Source organism: Podarcis gaigeae (assembly GCF_964106915.1).
Source record: "Podarcis gaigeae genome assembly, chromosome: 7".
NCBI lineage: Eukaryota > Metazoa > Chordata > Lepidosauria > Squamata > Lacertidae > Podarcis > Podarcis gaigeae.
The window spans coordinates 35,349,141-35,373,216 of NC_139683.1; positions in this window are offsets into that span (position 1 = coordinate 35,349,141).

A 24,076-nucleotide genomic window follows, 5' to 3' on the forward strand; every position below is an offset into this window, starting at 1 on the left:
ATTGACTTAGTGCGGTTGTAGGGAGACAATTGGCAAGCCAATATGTAAATCTGCTACATTTAACCATGGAAACCAACAGTGAATGCACAGACCTATGGAAAAGAGCAAGTGCCTTTAAATAGGAGCAAAGCTGTTTTCACTTAAACCATCCAAGTTTGCTGTAAAACATTTATGCCATGCCATGTTCATGCATCTCTTAAAAATTATAATAGACCCAAAGAGATGGAGACACAACTGGGGTTTTTGCGTGTGTGTGAGTAGAAAAGCTATGCTGGGGTATCACTGGTGGGACTTCCTTGACATTTCAAAAAGGGGAACCATCCTCTAAAGATTAGCTCTGCAAATTGGACTATCCCAAATTCAACATTTCCTTCTTCAGAACCCAAGTTCAGCCATGGCGGGCTCTTAAGTTCAAAGGGGCCTTGGAATGGAACTGTCTGCTGAGTCTTCTTATATAGCTGGGACCCACCTGTCAATGGGCAGTGAACACCCCCTTCCTACTATTTATTTCTGCTGGGCTTGGGCTTGGGCCAGAGGAAGTGGAAGAGAGTGGCAACAATAGCACCATGTGACTACCATTGCAATTCCCACATCAGTGCGATGAGAAATGGAGAACAAATATAACAGTGGTTGCTTGGTGCACAGCACAGCATTGGAAAAGGAGGTCAAGGGCAGTGGTGGACCATTCACATAATCCTCCTCCTCCTCATCATCATCATCAACAACAGGTCTAAGGAGAGCATAAGGTCAGGAAGACAAGGCAGTACCACTGCCATGAGAAGCACTGCTCCATGGTCAACCAGGACTTTGGAGTGTCCAAGTGTTACAATACACCATGCGTCAGACTCGAAGTTCTCATCTCTCAAGTAAAATAAATAAAATGGAAGGGAGTGGGGCAAACATATGCACAAGTCACACACAAACTCTCTCACGTGCTCTTTGGCAAATCAGTGAAAAATAACTGCAGCAAGATGGCGGCCTGCTTTGCTCTGAGAATGTGCTGCCCAGGAAAGAAAGTTCATTCTGATTGACTGTGGAAGGCCATAGCCCTATTAGTTCAACATGCCCCTCTGTGTTCATCCCAGTGCTATTCCAGAATAGGGTTGAGAAGCAAAACTGCCAGTTTGGAGGTTCACTTGCCCTAGGAAAATGCTAATGTGTTCTACTTATGTGAGGTCTTTAATTTGTTTCTTCCTTGCTGGAGACAGCAGGTGGAACAACTGCCATATCAATGGGATCAAAAGAGTGGGTCGATTGACTTCAGAAGATGGACAAAAACCAGCTGGAGAGTGATGACTCTGCTCTCTGTAACTGAATTGGAAGGATGGGAGCGATGTGGATGACAAGAAACAGGACAATGAATTATTCCATAGAAGTGCCCTGGTCACTGGGTTGAAAGACTGCCTTGGCCCACCTGCAAGCACTATAGAATTGAGGGATTTAAAAAAGTTGACCAGCCTAAAACAGTTCAGAAAGTCCCCACACATCTAATTAGAGCATTTAGCTTGATACCTTTGCCAGTTCAGTTCAGGTCTAAGTGGCTTGCACTTCAGGAAGATAAAAAGCTATGTTATTGGTTCATGTAGCTCAGTATTGTCTACACTGACTGCCAGCTGTTCTCCAGGGTTTCATAGAATCATAGAATTGTACCCCCTGCAACGAAGGAATCTCAACAAAAGCATCCATTACAGATGGCCATCCAACCTCTGCTTAAAAACCTCCAAAGTAGTCCACCACCTCCTGAGGGAGTCCATTCCACTATTCAAGAGCTCTTATTGTCAAAAAGTTATTCCTGATGTTTAGCCAGAATCTCCTTTCTTGTAATTTGAATCCATTGGTTCAGGTCGTACCCTCCAGAACAGGAGTCAAACCAGCTTCCTCCTCCATGTGACAGCCCTTTAGATATTTGAAATGACTATCATATCTCCTCTCAGTCTCCTGTTTTCTGGGCTAAACATTCCCAGTTCCTTCAACCATTCCTCATAGTGCTTGGTTTCCAGACCCTTGGTAACCATCTTAATCACCCTCCTCTGCATACATTTCAGATGGGTGATATTCCTAGCCTTACCTGGTAATGCTAGGAATTGAAACCAGGACCTTCTGCATGCAAAGCAGATGCTCCACCACTGAGTAATGGTCCTTCTCAACTCTAGCTAACATCCCCCCCCCCCCCGCAGCTCTGCTAAAAATGTGTTACACTTAAATATCCTGGATGACTGCCTAGTACTGGATAAAATTACTGTTGCAAGTGTTAACAATTAAGGCTTTTTTTTGTAGATAATCTGCTGTAGAAGGTAATGTTACTTTAAGGTTGCAAATTCATGGATATATTTTCATTTTACTTTTCTGTTGTGGAAATTGTAATAACTTAGGGGCTGAAATGACATTGCATTTCCAGACAATGTGAGAAGCTATTTATACGGTTTGTGAATTGGCACCATTGAAATATTTCTTCTCTATACTGTATTCACAATATATCAGCCTAATCCACAACCAGTTTGAGACAAAGTGTTTGGATTTCAGCAGAACTGACTTCAGTTAAACTAAATTGCCTTAGCCGAGTTAGTGGGGAGGCTGAGAGACTGTGGAGGAGGACCAAATGTCTCATAGATGTCCCCATACAAGCTGTCTGTGCTGCCTGTACTTCCAAAGTATATTCTGAGACTGTTTGACTGCAAATAAAGTGGACTTAAAACAATCGGGTTTGGGAACAAAATTGAACTCTGCAGGCTGTCAAGATTTTCAGAGAATTAGTGCACCCGAAGTCAAAGGCAAATCTGCCCTTGACTTCAATGTGAACAGCATTTTCCTTCAGACTGTAGCCCCTTTTAACCATTTCCACATGTTCAATAAATGAAGGCGGGAAGTGCTGTGTCCACTGGCCCTGATCCAGATCTCTACGCATTAACTAAAATCTATGAAAGAGGCATAGGCAGGTACAAATATACATATGGATCATCTACACATGATTTGGAACCCTGTGCCACTGGGGTTCCAAGGTGGATGAAGGACCTCTGTGTATTAATTTGTAAATGCAGAGCTGCCTCTTTCAAACCTTCCTGGTAATGGATGGAGGTCTGGGGGAAAACTAATGGGTGTGGTCCCCTGCTCCTCCATTTATAAACATTTACTGTACACATGGAAGCAATGAATATAACTGGATCATATTAATAATAGGATGTGTTAACAAATTGTTCTGAATGTGAGAGAGCCCAAGATATGCTTATTAACTTACATCTGACTCTGAGTATATGATCTGAAACTTTTGGCCCTCAGAACATCTTCTGGCTTCCTTTTTTTCTGTTTTAAATGCTTTATTGTTCGTTTTCCATATATATATACAACATGTAGTCATCTTCATTTCCGTCAGTCCAATAAAGGTATCAATGATCACAAAAGACACATACAATTTCAACTATGTGTTTTCTACACTTCCCGTCCTCTCCATATTTTCCTTTATAATATGCATGTTATCATTATTGTTTTGCAAAAATCTGTTTTTCTATTTCGACATCATATGTATTATTTACAGAAATCATTCAAAGGCTACTACCGTTTTTAAATTACAGCTACTTTTCAAATATTTCTTAAAATTATCCCATTCTAGAATGAACTCCTGTCTGGACTTGTCTCTAATTCTTTTGAAAAGAACATCTTCTGACTTCCAAGGAAATACTACCAGAGTATGCATCTTGCAGGTGGCCTTTTGCAACATTTTCAGCAAGCATGTTCCCAGAAGGGAGAGATGAGAGATGAAGACCCAGCTACACAGGTTAATTTATAATGTTAAAAATGTGTTATAAAAAATGTGGCACCAGATTGCACTGTAGAGCAGAATCCAAAATCAAAGCAGATTGCATTGGGAGCGTTCCCGCACAGCGGTTTTTTAAATAGTGGCTTTTTTAATATATCTGTATAGATCCAGCCTTGGAAGGAGGCTGGAAGGGCAGTGCTCCCCCTGAAGATTACTCCTCTTCCCTCTTTGCTCTTCAGATTCAAGTAATTATTTCATCAGTAGCTTGCAAATGCAGCACAGAAGAGAAGAAGAAGAGTTTGGATTTGATATCCCCCCTTTCACTCCCTTTAAGGAGTCTCAAAGTGGCTAACATTCTCCTTTCCCTTCCTCCCTCACAACAAACACTCTGTGAGGTGAATGGGGCTGAGAGACTTCAGAGAAGTGTGACTAGTCCAAGGTCACCCAGCAGCTGCATGTGGAGGAGCGGAGACGCGAACCCGGCTCCCCAGATTACGAGACTACCGCTCTTAACCACTACACCACACTGGCTCTCAGAACTTGTTCCCTCAAAACTTACACTACTCCCCCTCCCTGAATATTTCTCTCATGCCATAAGTTGGGGAGCAGGAAGGTAATATGGATCTTCCTTGGACAATGCAAAATATTACTCTTACCTGCTTAAACATGTCTCCTCTACCTATTAAAAAGGCCATGCCAGAAGGTAGTGGAATGCTCCCACTTGCCCACTGCTGTTTATTTTATTTATTCATTTATTTTATTAAATGTATTAGTTCCTTGTCAGCCTAAGGGTCTCCAAGCAGCTTACATTGATTTATTTTTTAAATAAATACATTCTCACAGTATGGGGATCACACCACTACCACAACTTTGTTCTGGTGGTCATGTGTAAAGCAGACTTAAAACACCCAGCCAAATATAAAATTGCTTTAAGATTCTCCCAAGACTTAGGTACTTCTTATTTGTATATGGAACCCCAAAATAGGAACAGAAGGTGGAGAATTATGAAAAGATTAAGTGTCCATCACTTGTACCACTTTTGTGCTCTAAATTCCTCCTCCTGCATCTGTTTTTCTTTTTAAAAAATAGTATTAGGGCTTCATGTGTGTTTGAGCCAAGTAGTTGGCTGACAGCCTCTGCCTATCTGGAATTAGGCAGAAGAATATCCAGGTTAGGTGTTGTGTTTTGTTTTAGAAATTTAACACGAGCTGCACCCAACGGATGGGGAACCCGTGGCCCTCCAATTCCCATCAAACCCTAGTCAGCACTGCCAATAATAGGGGATGGTGGGAGCTGTCCAACAACATCAACAGGACCACAAATTCCCCATCCCTGCAATATGTAATCTATAATTGTTTAAACATAATTTGCAACAATTTCTGAAGTGCCTCCTACCAAGCATAATTTTAGTGTAAAAATAAAAGGAACTGAACCTGTCTGTGTGAAATTAAACACCGCTATCTTAAACTGCTGACAGAAAAGACAGCTACATATTTCAGGTTAAGAATCTCAATTAAATGTTTAGTTGCCATGTTCAGACCTCACAACACTCCCCACCCCTTCGAGCTACAGTAAAACACAGGAAGATTGCAGAAATTGATAACGATCTCATTTGCGGAAACATTAAGGTTGCAAAAAACAAAAAACCTGAGAGAAGCCAGAAAGCTAGAAGCTCTATGATAGTCTGCCCTTAGCGCACACAGTGTGACAAAGAGGAGCTCAGCATTTACTGAAAACTTTTAAATGTTTTCCTCTGCCTCTGCCTCTTTGCCTCACTGCATCAGGTATTTTTAAGGGTTAAATATTCAAATGTAACATCTGTGCTATCACAAAAAGTACGTTGGAGTTTTGACAAGCCCTGAAAACTTACACCTAAAGAAATTTGTTAGCCTTTATGGCTCCACAGCACTCTTTGCTTAGTTGCAGGGCACAGGAGCGATTGCCCTGGATGCAAAATTGTTAGGGGGCACAAAATTTCAACATCTGGTGCTGCCTCAATACAGCTGTGCACTTCTGTTGCTGGGCTCCATTGAAAATGGCTTCTACATGCAAACCAGGAAGTGACCTCTCCAGACAACAGAATGACTCTTCTCTTCTTATCAGTGCCGGATGAAACCATGCGGAGGCCCCTAGACAGTTGAAATCTCAGCGGAGCCCTGGCAAATCATCGCCTAATACGTTTTTGCAGTGCTTTTTCTGGGGGGATGCAGGGGTACACATACCCCAAAACATTTTGTGGATCTTTGTACTTTTGTCCATTTACTGTATTTATTTTTCGCGATTTGAACTATAAAATGGTGATTTTCTTGAGTCAAAATGAGAGTACCCCTAAACATTTTTTTAAAAAAGCACTGCATTTTTGTAATTTTCTTCCAAGATCAAATCAATATTATTTTGATTCATTGTCCCAGAGCTCCTAAAAGGTGTGGAGCCCATAGGTTGGTGCCTACTGTGCCTATTTGGTAATCCAGCACTGCTTCTTATCTCTGTGGCTGCGATTTCCTGGGTGGTGTGGACACCATCAGGCAGTTGAATGTGTGTGCATACTCTGTCTCTTTCCCTCCCTCCCAGCCTGCTTCTGCATAGTCCCAGGCACTGGCAACCCACGCTACACCACTGCTAAGTATTGTCCATACCAGGAGTGGGAACCTCAGGTCTGAGGGCTGAACGCAGCCTTCCTGTTTATCTGGGCTTTGGAACTTTCTCCAAATGATGGCTCCTCTCCCCAGGCCACACCCTCATTGGTTCTGCATCACACCTCAGGTGTTCTTGCCTGCCTGGATGTGTCCTTGAACACTGGCTAGATGGAGGAGTGTGCATGTGTAAAAACTAACCTACTGAACAAATGTAAATTTTACATTTATTGTTCTATCCACTTTTGTCTCCAGCATCACACATCACTGACATGTGGCCCTTGGAATATTGCCCAGAAGGAAATGCAGTCCTCAGGCTTCCTGCTCCTGGTCAATAAACATAGCCCTACCTGGAAATTCCAGAGTTTGAAGCCAGAACCTTTTGCATGCAATGTAAGTATTCTACCACTGAGCCATTGCCCAGCCACAAAGAAGTCAGTGCCAAAGAACTGCATTGGAAAATTTGGACAAATGCAAATTTTGAAGAAACACTGTAGTTTTGGTTCAGGTTTTGTTTCAGAAAGTGAAGAATTGGTATGTTCGTCTTTAAATGCAAACAATTGAATCTCTCCCTGATCGCTAGGCAAAAGGCAGCATCCTATCGTCATCTCAGCCATCCTTATAATAACAATGTAACATAAACTGGTATTGTTATTCCCACATTGCAGACAAGAGGCTGAATCTGATTAGAGCACTGCTCACTTAAAAACAAATGTGTAAGTGGAAGGGGTGAGAATTTCAGCAGGGACTGAGCTCAGGGCGCTCTTAGTCAACAGGCTACATTAACAGCTCAATGGTGATAGTGGTGACCATAAGGAAACACTTCCAGTTTTGTAATAGGAAAGTGACTCCAAGACCAGATATCATAAATTCCTTTCCCTGCAAAGTGACCATCCTAATCATGAAGCTTCCTTTAGTTTAGTAAAATACAGGTTGTTCCAAGCAGGTTTTAACATGTACAGTTTGAAATGCAGGGGGGGGGGGGGAAGGGCTTTGCAATACTTTCAGAAATTGGGTGTGTGTGTAAGAGAGCGAGGAATGCCATCTCCATACCTTCTCTTATGAGACCGTGCTATCTATTCCTGACAATGTCTACTTAATAAACCTTAGCATGAATAACCAGAGGAGGGTGCTGGTGGCAGAAGAATAAAAACTACATTGAGGGATGCATTTCTATATATATATATATATATAAAAGAAAACAGAGCATCTGAAGGATAGAGGTGTAGAGAACATGACAGTCTGCCTGCTGAAGTCTAGGCTGATAAAGGCAGCTGTTTGTTGAGACATTGTGTTTTACCCAAATACTGGGAGGGTAACAAAGCATCCATGAGAGGGGGGAAAGTGGCTGAATGAACATTTTAATTAATTCATGTGCAATTTTAATTAAAAACATAATGTGTCAGGGAAATGAATAATGCCGCTGGGCAAAAACAAAACAAAACACAACGCAAAAACCACAAAAAACTGGATTTTCTGAACAATTTTCCGCTTTGTTTCTGGTCCTGAAAGTGATCACTCTTATGGAGGAAAATCCTCTTGCCCCCCTCTCCAAAATAGTTCTAACAAAACTGATGGTGAAAGATTAGCTTGTATAGTGAGAAATAATGTTATCTCCTTCTGCATATATTGGCCCTGATACAGAGGGTGGGGTTGTTGTTGTTGTTGTTGTTGTTGTTGTTGCTGCTGCTGCTTTTGCTGTTTCTGATGTTGAATAGAACAGTAACATTTGCTACATGTCCATTGTTGTATGCAAAGATCAATGTCAGTTCTAAAAACATTGGCCACTTGTTAGAGGACCTGGACTTGGCACAGAATAATGATCAGCATTGTCTAAACCTAACAGCACTGGAAATCTGTTTCATGATGTGCATGCATACAATCCTAGGTGATATTTTGGTTACCTAGAAGGGTGACTGATGTGTAGAAATGGCAAAAGCCATAGCTCATTGGTAGAGCATCTGCTTTGCGTGCAGAAGGTCCAAGTTTCCACCCTCAGCATCTCCAGGCAGGGCTGGGAGAAACTCACTGTTCAAAACCATGGGAAGCCACTTCTAGTCAGTGTAGGCACTGCTGAGTTAGATGGATAAATGGTTTGATTTGGTATAAGGCAGCTTTCTCTGTTCAGAGAGGCACACCTGGCCTTCCACTCTGTGCAAGGGCCTCTCCAGATTGGGGGCTTGTGTACAACTTAGCGCTAAAAATGTTTGCCGGCACAAGGATTTCTTCTCATACAATGGAACAGTCTTCCCCTCTCCTCCTCCATGTACTGCCTTTATATGTTCTGGGAGTTCTCGCACCCCTCTGAAGCAGATTTGGGGATGGTGCAAGATATGCAGGGGGAAATCCCATTGCACTTGTGCTAAACTTTGCACTAGAGCAACTATTTAGTTTAATATAGCCTGGGGTTCTTTGTAGGTATATTCTACAACACAATAATAGCGCATTAGTGGTGGGTTTCTACTAGACCATTCACACATCATTCTGCTTTATTAATTGTTCTGCCATACTTCTCCAATGTTACTGCATTATTCTCATCTGGAGTGGCACACTTGTGCTAAAGTGCAACAGAAGGGGTCAAAAGTAAGCAGGAACTTTTCTGGGGGAAAACAACAACAGGATTTCAGCAGGAAGTTACAGGGCACTTACTGATTGGAAATGTTTCTCATCAACCAGATATTTGGCAGAGTAACATTGTGAGACTTTTACAATGTGTTGGGGGGGGGGGTTGCTGTTGGTTTGTTTTTGTTTTATTATTTATTTTGCATTCTCATTTTGTATTTTTCTGTTGTGAACTCCCTTGGGAACTTTGGAGCATGGGTCGTATACAAATTTAATAAATAAACTTAATAAACAATGAAGAAGCGTCTCCACCCCCTTAGTTCAGCCTGGACACTGAGGTCCAGCTCCAAGGGCCTTCTGGCTGGAGGTTCCCTCACTGTGGGGAGCAAAGTTACAGGGAACCAGGCAGAGGGCCTGCTCAGTAGTGGCGCCCAACCTGTAGAATGCCCTCCCACCAGATGTCAAGGAAATAAACAATTATCTGACTTTTAGAAGACATCTGAAGGCAGCCCTGCTTAGGGAAGTTTTTAAGGTTTGATGTTTTATCAGGTTTTTTATATTCTGTTGGGAGCTGCCCAGTGTGGCTGGAGAAACCCAGCCAGATGGGCAGGGTATAAATAAATAATAATAATAATAATAATAATAATAATAATAATAATAATAATTACTGAAATGCAGAGGTGGTGGACTGCCAATTGGTTTTAAATGGCAGTGTTTAACTGCCCCTCTCCTGCACAACTTTCATGATAAAAATGGTACACAAACCCCTAAGTTGATTCTTGCCTTGTAGAAGGGGGGGGGGGGGATACAGTTCTGGCACACATTTTCTCCACCACTGCTCTGAAGGAATTGGCAGTACCGCACGGCTGCATTCCAGTACAAATCAAAAAAGCCATTGGGAGATCAATTATGAATTAATTAGCAAATCTGATATTGTAGAACAAATCTGATACTGCAGATCCTGGCTCACCTGTGGGAACTCAGGGCCAATGAGGACACTGGAGTGGTGAGCGGGCAGGCCTTGGGGACTCAACTTGTCCCCTTGCTGCTTTGGAGTTCTGTGTTGCCTGGGAAAGTCTGAGCAGGCAGGGATGCTTGTATGTTTGGGTGAATGTGCATAGACTCCTCCACACAAAAGGGAACTCAGATCGTATAGGATCCCCAGTCAGAGGACGTGCTCCATGTGTGTTGAACTGAATGTGTGCAGATTCCCTCTCCATCCCTTCCCACTTCACTGAGTCTCCAACCGGTGGGGATGCTGGGGGCAGCGCTAGCATGCGTGGCCTTGCTATTCCCTGCTTGTGTTGGAGGTAGATATCTGTTCAAGGTTGTATTCCCATCATTTATGTATGCACATTGCAAGGCTTCAGTGCAACAATAAAAATACAATGCACATTGCCATTCTATTCTGGTATTCTAGGGACCAGTGGTGGGCAGGGCCAGAGTCAAAAGTGGGTGGCACAATTGATGTAAAATTCACCTATACACAGTAAGTCAGTTTCTCCACACCTTCTGCACACACCCTCTGTATCCTTCTTTCAGACAACCAAGAGGCAGTATTCGAAGACACAGTCCAGCCAGGCAAAAACATTTTTTTTGGGGGGGGGGGTAAAGCAGGGCTAGTGAATGGTGCAGATTAGGGAGAGAAAGTGTGACCTGGGAAGAGCTGCATTATGCTCCTGGGCCTGAGATTCACCACTGTCTTAGCTATCCAGGTAGAATACCCTCCAACATCTGACCTGATCAAAATCGGAGTGCATGTTTTTTGGTCTCACCTTCTCCTCTCGCTCATATTTTGGTCCATGCTTGGGCATGAGCTGGTTGACTCATGCCAGAGTGTGAGAGCACCTTTAGGTCTGGCACTCTGGAACGAGACCCCCAAAAAGGGACATTCCAGGATCTAATCAGAAGCTGTGATGGATTTTGTAATTTGGGGAAGTCCCACTCAAATCTGGACAGTTGAAATAGGTACTGAAATTATTCCTAATCTCAAATCTTTAACTGACATCAACGGGAAGCAAAATCATATAACTTTGTTTGGCTCACAGCCCAAGTTCAGAGACTGATTATAGCTGAAGCAAATAATCAGTAAACCACAACAAGCATTTTAAAAATTCAGAAGATTTAGGCTCACAGAAATGGTTAATGTCTGCTGTTGCAGATGTGAAGTTAATGAATGTAATCTAACACATCTTGAGATAAACTAATATGCATACTGATATAAACAATAATTCCAGTCTTTTAAGAGTGGAAATCTGGTGTTTATTAGAATAGTTCATAATCATTCCCATTTCAAGTTCTGCATGAGAATACGCTATAATGAGGGATTTAAACTCTTCTAATTAGACATGGGTTTTTTTTCTTTTATAAAAAGCACACTGATAATTAAAATAGTGAGGTTGCAGAGAGAAGCATAAAAACATTGCAAAAAGCTACAGGAGAAGGAAATACGCACCCATATGCAAAGCGTCTCCGGGGAACTACTGGTGTTATATTTTATTCAGGGCCAACCCAATCATGAGGCAGAATGAGGCAATTATCTCAGGCAGCAGCCACAGGGGAACAGGGAATCAGCACCCCGCCACACATGGAGACATACACTCTGATTACCTCACCCTTGGTTGCTGGTCTCAAGTTTAAACAGTTTTTCTTTGCCGTGGCAAACTATGACACCCCAGGCACTTTCATGACCTCTGCACCCGTAATGGTTACCTCTGAGGAAGGATCCTCATGTTACTTCCTCAGAGCAAGGCCAGGAGGAGGTAGAGGGGTGGCAGCAGAGAAGCCACCAGTCCTGCCACCGACACAAAGTGAAAAGTTAGACAGGGGAAGAGGAGACGGAAAGGGGGCAGCAGGGGGAAAGAGGAGAATGGAGAAACTGTGGCAAGGAGGAGTATGGTGGTGTCTGCAAGAAGAAAAGTGTGTGTGTGTGTGTGTGTGTGTGTAGGGATGCAATTCCTTGCTGGCCCTGATTTTATTTGGTTATTTTCTGAGGGCAAAGCTATCACAATACTGTTGCCCTAAAAGGAGGGCAAATTTTAGTACAGAAATATGGAACTGGTAATATAGAGTAGAAAAGAACTAGAAACTGATGTAAGCCCACTTTTGATCAATTTTTGCTGCTTTCCTGATATGGTATCTTGAATCACCTTCCCATAATCAGAACTTTGGACATGCTAACATACCTTTTGCACCTGACTGTATGCTATTTGCTGCCTCTGCAGTTTGTAGGATCAACCCTTTCCTTTTGAAACTTTTCGTAATTAGCTAAAGAGAAATAAAGAGATGGCTTTTCATTACTGTACTGACTGCCTAAATGAACTATTTACATCACATTTTTTAAAATAAAAAGTAACTTATAACCTGAGCACACATTTTCACACACAAGTGACAAAGTGTGCCTTCCTACCTACCATCTGTGCTCAGATATTTTTGACCAAACTCTCTGCAGCGGACACAGCAGGGTACATTCTACACTGCCCACAGCAATGAATAGGCTTGGAGGGATGAAAGATAATTCATCTGTCAACTTTCCTGAGAATTTTTGGCAAAGGGGTTTATGCCATAAACCAGCCCAGAGTTAGCTATGCTTAAGCACTTTGGAAATCAATGCACTCAAGTGCGCTGATCTATGCCCTTACTTTGTTATAGCTGGTACTGGACAGTGGCTCTAGTTTGTAGTTGTTAAAGGTAAAGGTAAAGGGACCCCTGACCATTAGGTCCAGTCGTGACCGACTCTGGGGTTGCAGCGCTCATCTCGCTTTATTGGCCGAGGGAGCGGGCGTACAGCTTCCGGGTCATGTGGCCAGCATGACTAAGCCGCTTCTGGCGAACCAGAGCAATGCACGTAAACACTGTTTACCTTCCCGCCGGAGTGGTACTTATTTATCTACTTGCACTTTGACTTGCTTTCGAACTGCTAGGTGAGCAGGAGCAGGGACCGAGCAACGGGAGCTCACCCCATTGTGGGGATTCGAACCGCTAACCTTCTGATCGGCAAGTCCTAGGCTCAGTGGTTTAACCCACAGCACCACCCGCGTCCCTTGTAGTTGGTACTCTGTATCAATTGGTAGAGCAGATTCATTGTCCCCTTCATTATTTTCCATGGACACTTCCTGCATTCCAAAGGCACACACATGAATAGAAACAATGGCTTGACCCAGTTCAAAATAAAATCCAGTCTTGTGAATTCTTGAACATCCACCCACGGAGTTCTGTGAAGCTTAGATGAACTCAGATTTCAGAGTTCAATTCATGTGAAAGATGGCCATATGTAATATAAGACAGAGCTCTTGTGCTGTTAATACTTGTGTGGGAGAGAGATTTTTTCCAGACACAGCTTTCCAGGCAAGGCTCATCATCATCACTTTTAATTTATATACCATCTTTCTATCTTACAATACTCAAGGTGGTTTACAAGCTGAAGAAACAAAGAATGTACACCTTATAACAATCTAATGCAATACAAAAATATAATAATAAAGCATAGTTTAAAATAAGCAACCTACATCAAATAAAGTAACATTCAACTATCATTAGACTAGTATAGAATAATAATATCAGCATATAAAAATTAATCAGAAATCCACTCTTAACAATTACAACTAATAATTTCTAAACTACAATCAGTAAAACAACGGCAAACCACAGTGCATAAAATAATAAAATACAAATTGAGAAGCAGAGACTGGAGGGTGGGGCAAGGCAAGTGGAAGAAGGCCTTGCCTGATGAAGTCTCTCCCCTCCCAGAAGATCAGAAGATCAGCTGCTGAAAACTCCTCTTTTCCATAATTGTGACAATAATGAAAACCTTGCATCTTCTCTCTCTGCCCATGTGGTCCCTCTCCATCCTGCAGATATTTCACAATATGTATTCTGTGTGGTGCAGCCTTTAATGAGTGTTCAGAAACCTTGGATGGTGAATGTTGACTAGGGTTGGGGTTAGTTATAAAGACCATGTGATCCCTCCTTTACAATAGTTTCATGGACTATCATGATTCAAACATGATTGAAAGTGATACTGATGACTTGTAAAGTTTTAAATAGATGGAGTCAGAGTACCTAAATCACTATTTTCTTCCATAAGGATCTGCCCAAACTTTGAGATCTTTGGGGGAGATCTTGTTCTCCAGTGGTGCCAACCTGAATATTTTTTTGGGGGTGGGAATAAGCCCTGCCCCACGAGACATGGTATCAGTCAGTCAAGTACTTTATTACAGTCATAGACCAGCATAAGAAAAACATCCAAATAAATAGCATAACAATATAAATCTAAGCGAATAATTATTAAATAAATAGGAGTAAGAATGAAATGTAGATTTAAACCTATACATAGAATACTTAATTAAGCATAGATAAAGTAGAGACATCACCTTGCCAACAAAGGTCCGTATAGTAAAAGCTATGGTTTTCCCACTAGTGATGTATGGAAGTGGGAGCTGGATCATAAAGAAGGCTGATCGCCAAAGAATTGATGCTTTTGAATTATGGTGCTGGAGGAGACTCTTGAGAGTCCCATGGACTGCAAGAAGATCAAACCTATCCATTCTGAAGGAAATCAGCCCTGAGTGCTCACTGGAAGGAGAGATTGTGAAGCTGAGGCTCCAATACTTTGGCCACCTCATGAGGAGAGAAGACTCCCTGGAAAAGACCCTGATGTTGGGAAAGATGGAGGACACAAGAAGAAGGGGACGACAGAGGATGAGATGGTTGGATAGTGTTCTCGAAGCTACCAGCATGTGTTTGACCAAACTGCGGGAGGCAGTGGAAGACAGCATGCTCTGGTTCATGGGGTCACGAAGAGTCGGACACGACTAAACAACAACAACAACAATGGGTGAGTAAAAATTTATAAGAAAAATTAAAAGATCGGTTAACACAGCTTTATGGGGTGGGCTTCAGAAGCGCGGATCTAACAATGTGGGCCTTCAGTTTAGGATTGAATTGTAGCATAGACCATCAAGACATGGTGTGCACACCCCATTTGAATGGCAAAACTTGGGGGATAGCTCCCTCAAATATTTTATTGGGGGTGCCAAAGGGACCCCAACCCCCAGGAGTTGGCTCCTATGCTGTTCTCTGTCCTGCCAGTGTGTATGTGTATGCGCATGCACGACCAATTTAATACATATATTTTTTCTAAAGCTCTAAGTTAGGGCTTGGGCCAGCACCACTGTGCTAGTTTAGATGTACCAACAAGAATTACAGATTTTGCTCTGTTTCTGCAGTAACTTAATATTGTTTGCACAGCAGTGTGGAGGAGGCATCCTGGAGGTTATTGCTGGACTGGTGGCTGGCTTAAGGGAAAACCATCAGTAGGCCAAATAGGGCCCAGGGGCCTTGTGTTGCCTATCTCTGAATCTTGAACATTTTCAAGTGTAGCTAGTGTAGTATAGTGGTCAGAGTATCAGATTCAAAGTAGGGAATCAGAGTTCAGGTTTCCACTCACTCATGAAACTCATTGGGTATGCTGGGCTCTGTCTCTGCCACTCACTCTTGCAGTCCAGTGTCCTTCATGGAGGGGTTGTCAGGGTAAAATGGAGAGAGAACATTATAAGCTACCCTAAGTTCCTTGGATGAAGAAGGGGGTGAGAGATGTAATAGATAAATTGAATATATAAAAAGCCATGTCCTGTCACCTGCAGAAAAGCTCCAAACATTAGTAATATGTCTCTCTCTCTGTGTGTGTGTGTGTGTGTGTGTGTGTATATTTTTTTTTAATAATAATTTTTATTAAGGTTTTCCAAGTTAAAACAAATTAAAACAAATTAAATCCAATTTATAAACTTTTTGCCAATAACCAGGACTTCCCCTCCCTACCCCCTCTTGTGTTCCAAATCTTCCAAATAAGCAATTAAATTCAACAAGTTCTTATGCCCAAATTACACTCATCATCAATAACCCAATTTATCCAGATTCCCATCCCCTAAGATCGATCTATTCCCTTCCACGAGTTTCCCCCTTTCAAACATAATACAGATGGAAATAAGATAAATATGAATAGTGATTTTACAGCCTTTGGATTCCAATTTTCCCTCCCCTCTTTCCCCTTTGCGTTTCACCTATCCCTCTACTTCTAATATCTTCCTGGAGTTCCCACATTACACTATGTCCCTCAGGTTCTTTGCCAGTCTTTGATTACGGGTGTCCAATCGTAGAAGGAGTCTATCAAAAAAAGGGGCCCATTTCTTCTATCCAGGTTTTTATATCCAGGAGTAAAAACTCCAATTTTGTTTCCATAAGCTTGTCAAACCTGAATATCCCAAATGTTCCCTCTCCCAGTTCTGTCCAGTTCTTGTTATTTCCTTGTTCTTGTCAATCATTCTCCTCCTTTTTATTTCTCTGTTCTCCCACAGAAATGTTCTTTTTCCAAAAGTTTCTAGTGTCTCTGCAGAGGCTTGTTATTCATGGAGCAAAGCATTGCATCATGTTCCTTTCATTTTCCAACAAATAGTTCCATTGTTTCCTGTAGTGTATAGACCTCTGTAGACAAAATAATGTTCCATTCCTGCAGTTTCCCAGGAGATTAAAAGTTCCATTCAACTGTTCAAGTTTCCTGTCAAAAACACATGCAATATCCCTCGGCTCCTCTAGGTGGATTACAGTAGCAAAGTTCCCTTCCAGAATCACATCCACCAGTCCAAGTAGCTTGTTAACCGATATTTAAAACAGTTTATATTTAATTTATAACAAATATAACCGGCAAAGTCCTCATAACAAAATCTCTATTTTAATCTTCCTTTTTGACAGCTCTTTGACAGCTGTCAAAACCTCCATCGCTTTTCTCCAGGCAGTTTCACGAATCGCTCCAGGGATTCCGGGGTGGGGGGGGTGGGTGGGTTGCTTTTTTTAAAACAATTCCACTTTTCTCCTCCAGCTCAATCTTATAATTTTCCCTCGCGAAGTTGCTGATTCGGCAAGATAAGGTTACACTCGATCTTAGTTGTCCAGTCCTTTGTTTTGGCTCTTCTACAATTTAGGGGTGGGCTGACTTCCTTTTTTCCGCCTCCCCCGTTCGCTCCGAATTTTAAAAATTTATCCCTTTTTTTTTTTAATCCATATTCCAATTACTCACGGGTTCTTCTTTAGTGCCAAATTTTCAATAGAAGAAGTCAGCACTCTCCGCCGGATGGCATGCGGCTGCGCTCGGCAGGGATAGCAGAGAACTCAAAGCACCACGCTTCTCCCTGGCACCCGATCCGTAGCCTTTAAAAAGGCTCCTTCACGAGTCGGGAGAGCGCTAACGGTGCCAGCCGAGTCTCCATGTCCACGGCCTCCTCTGGCCGTGGTTTTTAAGGGTCCCCGCATCGCCGGTGCGGTAAGACCCAGCCCCTGCCAAGCCGGCTCCCTCCGGAGCTCGGAGGGAGTCCGCCATTCGGCGATGGCGCCGACCCGGAAGTGTGTGTGTGTGTGTGTGTGTGTGTATAAAGGTGGGCATGACATTGCTTCCAGAACAAGAAAAAAAACCCAACATGATATGAAAAGCTTTGGTTATAGGAAAATAATGGAAAAGACCTTTTTGGTGATCCCCACCACCCCCACTATGAATTGTTGTCCTTAGGGAAGCTTGCCTGGTGCCTACATCATTTTCATTAAGAGGTGTCTTATAAATACAAATCAATCAATCAATCAATCAATCAATCAATAAATAGCAAAGCCCCAAAATCCATGTCAGTGATCAGTAAGATCCCTTTCTTGCCCATCTGCTTGCTAGAGACATCCCAAAATAGGTTAAGATTAAACTGAATCTGGAAAGGTTTGCATCGTAATGTACAATACTTAACTAGTTATTCTCATTTTCAGAAAGCATGTGGAGAATGATAAAGGAAGACTGATTTATCATCTTTCTGTACCTGAAAGGTGTAAGATTCTATTTATCAAATAGTAGTTTTCTGGATTAGAAAATATCATGAACACATGGGAAAGCCCTCAGCATGGAACCATAAACCATTTTCATTTTCTTTTTTCACTTTTTAATTTAGCTATCTGTTTTGCATTACATAAATAAAGCAATGAACTCCATTTTCTTTTGTGAAAAAATAAATCAGTCTGCCAAACATTAGAATTACTGGTTAGCTACACATTATAAAATTGCACCTTTAACAGACAGAACAACATTTCTCAATGAGAATCAATCAGTTTCCAGTGACCTTCATGTTGATCAGTGGGGGGTCAGTCCTGGCATTAAATCATTTTGATTCACAGATGAGATCAACATATTCATATCAGTTTGCCAAATGTGTATTTTAATTTAAGCTTCCTCTGATTGATACATGTAATTTATGCTGCTTAGAACTAAGACCTCGTATTTTTTTTCATTTTCTTTATAACTAACCAGGGGAGACTTTCTTGGAAACAGATAAAGGAAAGACTGTAGTAATTTGTAGCAATGTGACTGTAGCCACACATGTTCTAGAATTAATGTTCTTCATTAGGGTGAGAAGTATCAGCTGCATATATACATCAGACTTTTAATTAACCAATGACCCATGACAGGATATAACACTCAAATTCATTAGCTTTTCATCCCTAGCAAAATAAAAATCATGCCATGTTTCACATTGTTAGAGTAAAAGTATAATTATTTTTTAAAAAACAAACAAACAAACACACACACACACACACACACACACAGCCTGATTTCCTTTTGGACAAATAGTGTGTTCCAAAAATGTGATGCAAAATGGTAACTTGAACATGAAGACATTCAAAGCACTGTGTTAGTGGTGGTCTTGTACACACACACACACACACACACAGAGAGAGAGAGAGAGAGAGAGAGAGAGAGAGAGAGAGAGAATGCAGTTCATTTATGTGTTTAAGCCATAGGTCATAACAAAACATATACACCACACAAAGGGTTTATTGGATGGCATCTCCTGTACAATACAAATTTCCTCATTACAAATAATGAATGCATAAATTAGAATTATAACTATTCAGTCAGTCCTAAGTGCATTTTAGTTAACCAAATTATCTCACAAATATTTCTGTAAGAGGCGATGGGAAGATACAACAGTTACTAGATTCTCACATTTACAATACTGATTAATGTCCAAATCTATAATGGGACTTGTGAACATTCTGGCAAGAAGCTTATTTCCATATATGATTCTGGGAATAGAATTTTTTAATTCATGTTGTTGGCTACCTTGATTACCTTTTTGTTAGTTTGTTTAAAAATGTCAAGAAGAGTTCATCATGGTCACTATTGTGTTTTCAACAGTGACCATGGCAAAAAATAATAAGAATTGGCCCCAGTCCATTTGAGTTTTACCTTTGCTTTCAATGGGTTCTCATCCTTCTACTGTACTACCCTTTCCTCTTCTGCTAGTCTTTCTTCATGTACTTTCTGTCACTGTCAAAACTAAAGCGATAAAAGAAAACCTATTCTCTGTAGAGCACATTGCAAAAGGAAAGTCTGTGGAACAGAGGTGACGTGATATACTTCTATAAAAAACGTATACTATGAATTTAGGAAATTATTTGTGACCCTAAATTGTACCATCCAATTAATGAGTGGACTGACATCACTGCAAGTACCCCAACAGCTTCTGCTGTTGGGTCCATATATTTAAATGGACTCCTGAAGGGGAGTAAAAGGCGGGATATAAAATCCAAACTCTTCTCTTCTTCTTCTTTTCTGCTTGCCATTGGCTCTGGTGCTACCTGCTGTTGGTCTCCCAGCCTTCTGCCCTACCATATCCAGTGGGCATTAGCTGCACTAGATTCAGTGGCTGCTGAAGGTATAGCCATACATGTGTCTCTATTTATCATCCAGTGTAGCTTTTGTTACTTCCCTCAAGCTAAAAACAGAGACGTCATTCAGGCATGATAAAATAAACGTGCTCATCTGTACATCAGATATGATCAGATTTTTTAAAAATATGCTGAAAATGTGAGCAATGGGTGTTATTGTCACTAAAAAGTGTCTCTTTCCTTTATGTGACTATGGGTCTTTCCCCAACCCAAGCAAGGTATAATGCTTTGTATTGTGCCAAAGGACAAGGAGAAATTTAACAGAAGAGGCTATTATCTATCTAACAATCAAGATGTTTTCATTAAATCTACAGTACTTGTAGAGATTACTGCCCTGAAGCCATCTTGGCAATCAGAAACCAGGCTGCAGACACTCTTTGTTTATGAAAGTTAAGTGTGCCATTTGCCATTGTGGGAAGAGAAATTGTGGTCAGAACAAGCCGGCTGGGCGCCAGCCACCTCCTTATATACGATGGTTTTGTATACAGTTCTACTTGCCGCCAGTAGGAACCGTGTTGTTAAATATTTCTGGGGAAAGCTTGCACCGTCTCTGTGTAGGTTGATTAGATGAGCCTTTCATATATTGGAAATCTGACTTCTTTCCAGCAACTTGATTTCACAAATGGAAAAACAGCATCTGTTTTCCTGCAGCTTTGCATATGGCTTTCAGTGTTGCTTAGGCGAGCTGAAGCAGGTAACCCTCGTGAAGGAGGCCCCTCTGGAACATGGCAGCCTCTTGGGAGAGGATCACAATGGTCTACTGAGGGGTGGGCAGTGGTTCCCCAAGCAGGTAAAACCGCAGGTTTAATAAACATAAGTAGAGACTCTCTGCATGGCAAATGACAATGGAAATAATCCTCTGGGTTTTTGGTTGTTATTTTTTATCATGACACTTTAAATAGTTGCATATTCTACACCTTGCCTGTTCAATGGCTTTTAGAAATATCAGACAGCCACAAATGGAAACTGAATCAATTTTATTTATAGAAGTGGCAGGAGCAGCAGCAAAACAACATCTTTTCTCGCTGTGAAAATTCAAAGGGAAATATGTGGTCACCCTCTCTAGCTGCCCCCAGGTGTCCTTAGATATCTGCACTATACATTGACCTAATGCTTCTTTTGTTTGCTTTTTTGGCCTGCATCCCAATTGGCAAAAGCTAAAGAGGAATTGAGATTTATTTATTTTTTACATTTTTTTAAAAATACCTGTTTGTTTTTCCTGGGTTTGGTCTGTATTTCTGCCTGTGAAGGTCAAAAGATTGGCAGCAGCAGAAAGTGTGTTCCTGAATATATCCACAGGCCAGGTATTTTTCAAACAGATGCTCCCTTTCTCAGATTACACCGCCAATGACCTCAACCCTGAATTGGAAGGACAACTCAGTCTGCTACAAAGACGCAAGGAGAGTTTAATCTCCAGCCAAGCTAGCTAAATCTTTGACTTCTCCAGACAGAAGTCTGCTGTATTCTAAAACATGGCTTCAAACAGGTGGAAAATTGCAAGAACTGAGCAAGGATACCAATCATTTATAGCATTTTACATAGAAGTATCTTGTATGTACATGGTGCTTTACAAAGAAGGATTCGGCAGGTTCCATCCCAAAGAATTTACAGTCTAGAAATAGACACAGTAGAGGCAGAAGCCCACAACCCCATTCAGCAGAATGAGCAGGAGGGTTGGCTTACCAAGATTTGAAGTGAGAAAGGTAATACCCATTGCCATCTAAAGAGCCCCACTCCCTAGAGCATGGGTAGGCAAACTAAGGCCCAGGGGCCGGATCCAGCCCAATCACCTTCCTAATCTAGCCCACGAACGATCTGGGAATCAGCGTGCTTTTACATGTGTAGAATGTGTCCTTTTATTTAAAATGCATCTCTGGCTTATTTGTGGGTGTCAGAGCCACCCGTGGTCCCAGCTCACAAGAGACCAAAGTCCAGTCCAAGTTATATACAAAAGGTTTTATTGAAGAACATTGTTGGCATTACATCCAAGCTCCGTGGCTCCGGATCTGTTACTCTTAGATCGTAGAAGTCCCCTCTGAGTCAGTCCCGCCCCTGCACCAGCTTAAGAGGCTTGTACTGCTCCACCTTTTCCTCTCCTTCCTTTTCCGCAGGGTCTTCCTGCCCCCCTGTGCTCCCTCCCTTCGGGACTCCCCCGAGGCTGAGTCTTCTGACGCCTGCTCCCCCCTCCTTCGTGCTTTGGGACCAGGCTCCTCCTCAGGGCTCTCCTCATTTCCGCGCGCCTCCACATTTGAACTTGGCGCGCGTACGTTGCCTCTGACCTTCCTTTCGACCGTTACGCTACTCTCGGTACTACACTCCTCCCCTTCCGGCAGGACGTTCTGCTCCGAACTCCTTCCCCTCTCTGCTCCCTGTTCTGCTCTTTCTGACACACTGGCAACTCCACCCCCTTCACTCCGTTCCGACGGAGAGGCCGGTCCCGATCTCCAACCCCCACTGGGGATTCCCTCTTCGTTCCCCTGCTTCTGACTGCTTCCCTCTCTACTGCCCCTTGGCCTGACCAGGGGGGCTCCCTTTTGGGAATCCTCGGATTCACTTGACGGACTCACTGACAACCTCGGGTCATCGTCGTCCTCTTCCTCGTCGCCCTGGGACCCCTCCCCCTCGCTCTCTGTCCCTGAAACCCTGACAGTGGGGCATAGGAATTCGTTCTTTTTCCCCTTTCTTTCTTCAAAATATAGTCTGGCCTCCCACAAGGTCTGAGGGACAGTGGAACTGCATTTCAACAATATCTGAGGGGTACCATGTTGGCTACCCCAATATTAAGGCTTAGTTACAGTAGTGGGTTAGGACTGGGCTTCATGGAGAAGATGAATTTTGAAAATAAATTTAGGGAAGTAAGAGAGATTGTCACATGGTGACAGTTCTAGGCATGTGGGGCAGCAAAGAAGGCCAGGTGGAACTGTTTCAGTGAGCATGAGACCTTCAGACGGCTGTAGGTAGAGGAGCTGAACAAGCAGACATCATCAGAAGGAATATATCAGGATATAAAAGTGGTGAGATCGAGGTGGAGCAAGACCATGGAAGGATTTGAAAGTAAGGGTGGGAAGTGTGTGGAAGGTTTGGGAGTGTACAGCAAGCCATGGCAGGGTTTGAAAAGGGGTCCATGCAGAGCAATGAGATAAGTGAATAACTTTGGCAGTAGAGCAAGCATAGGCAAACTCGGCCCTCCAGATGTTTTGGGACTAGAACTCCCATCATCACTGACCACTGGTCCTGTTAGCTAGGGATGATGGGAGTTGTAGTCCCAAGTTTGCCTATGCCTGCAGTAGAGTATGCTGCATAGATGTGAGAGGATGAAGTAGGGACAAAGGAAAGCCATAGAGGAGAGGACTACAGTAGTTAAAGGAGTTGAGAAGAGCCAAAATGTGATCTACTTGTAGTTCTTCAGCACCCTGCAGAAAGGTATTTACAGTGGAAAGAGCTGAAGACTGCTTAGACAAAGAAGTCAAATGCACAAACAGAAGGACAAGGCAAGCAACTAGAGTCAATTTCATTGATATGACTAATGGGAGACTGGCCCATTGGCTCCAACAGTCCACAGCTATTTTTTGTTTTGTTTTGTGTAACCAGGTTGCTTGCCTTTCAGTTATCAATTTCCAGTTGTTATCTGTTTCATCTGAGACAGATACCAAGTGCCTGTACAAAATGCAAATATTAGTAAGGCTGGTCAGAGCACACCAGGAGATGATCATCAAGTCAAACTCACTGCAATCACTTTCCTTTACCCTCCCTATGTGAAGGAAGCTATAACTGGGAGGGAGGAGGGTTAACTTGCATATGCTACTTCATCACTTCTTCTTCCCCTACCCTTGATTGTAAAACCATTGCCTTGGCACACATAGTGATGGTCAAAGTTCTCTGTAGATGAACGGCAAAGAGACATAAAATGGCAGCAAGTGTGCCTACTTTGCTTCTCCATCTCTTTCCTGCTGTCTGGGAAATAGGGGGAAATAGTTGATTAAAATGTTATTGAGGGTAGATCTGTTAACTCTGATAGCCAAAAGCCTTCATATTTTAAAGCACTATACCTCTAATTACTTGATACTGGGATCAAGTATGGGGTCAACAATGGGATAGTCATGCTTTGCTTGTAAGATTCACAGAAGCATCTGTTGGTGGCAAAGTATTGAACAAAATGGATCTGATCCAGAAAGACAGTTATCATGTGATTTAATGAATTATGTGATTTAATGCAGGCTTTATGAAAGAAAGACATTCTGGGCTTTTAAGAAAGATTCCCTGTATCGTTTTGAAAGTGCTATTTTCCTGTCTTCTCTGCTACTGCTATGCTTTGTAATTACAACAGAGACCTAACTTGGAGCAGCATGTTGTCAAATAAACTGTTGCC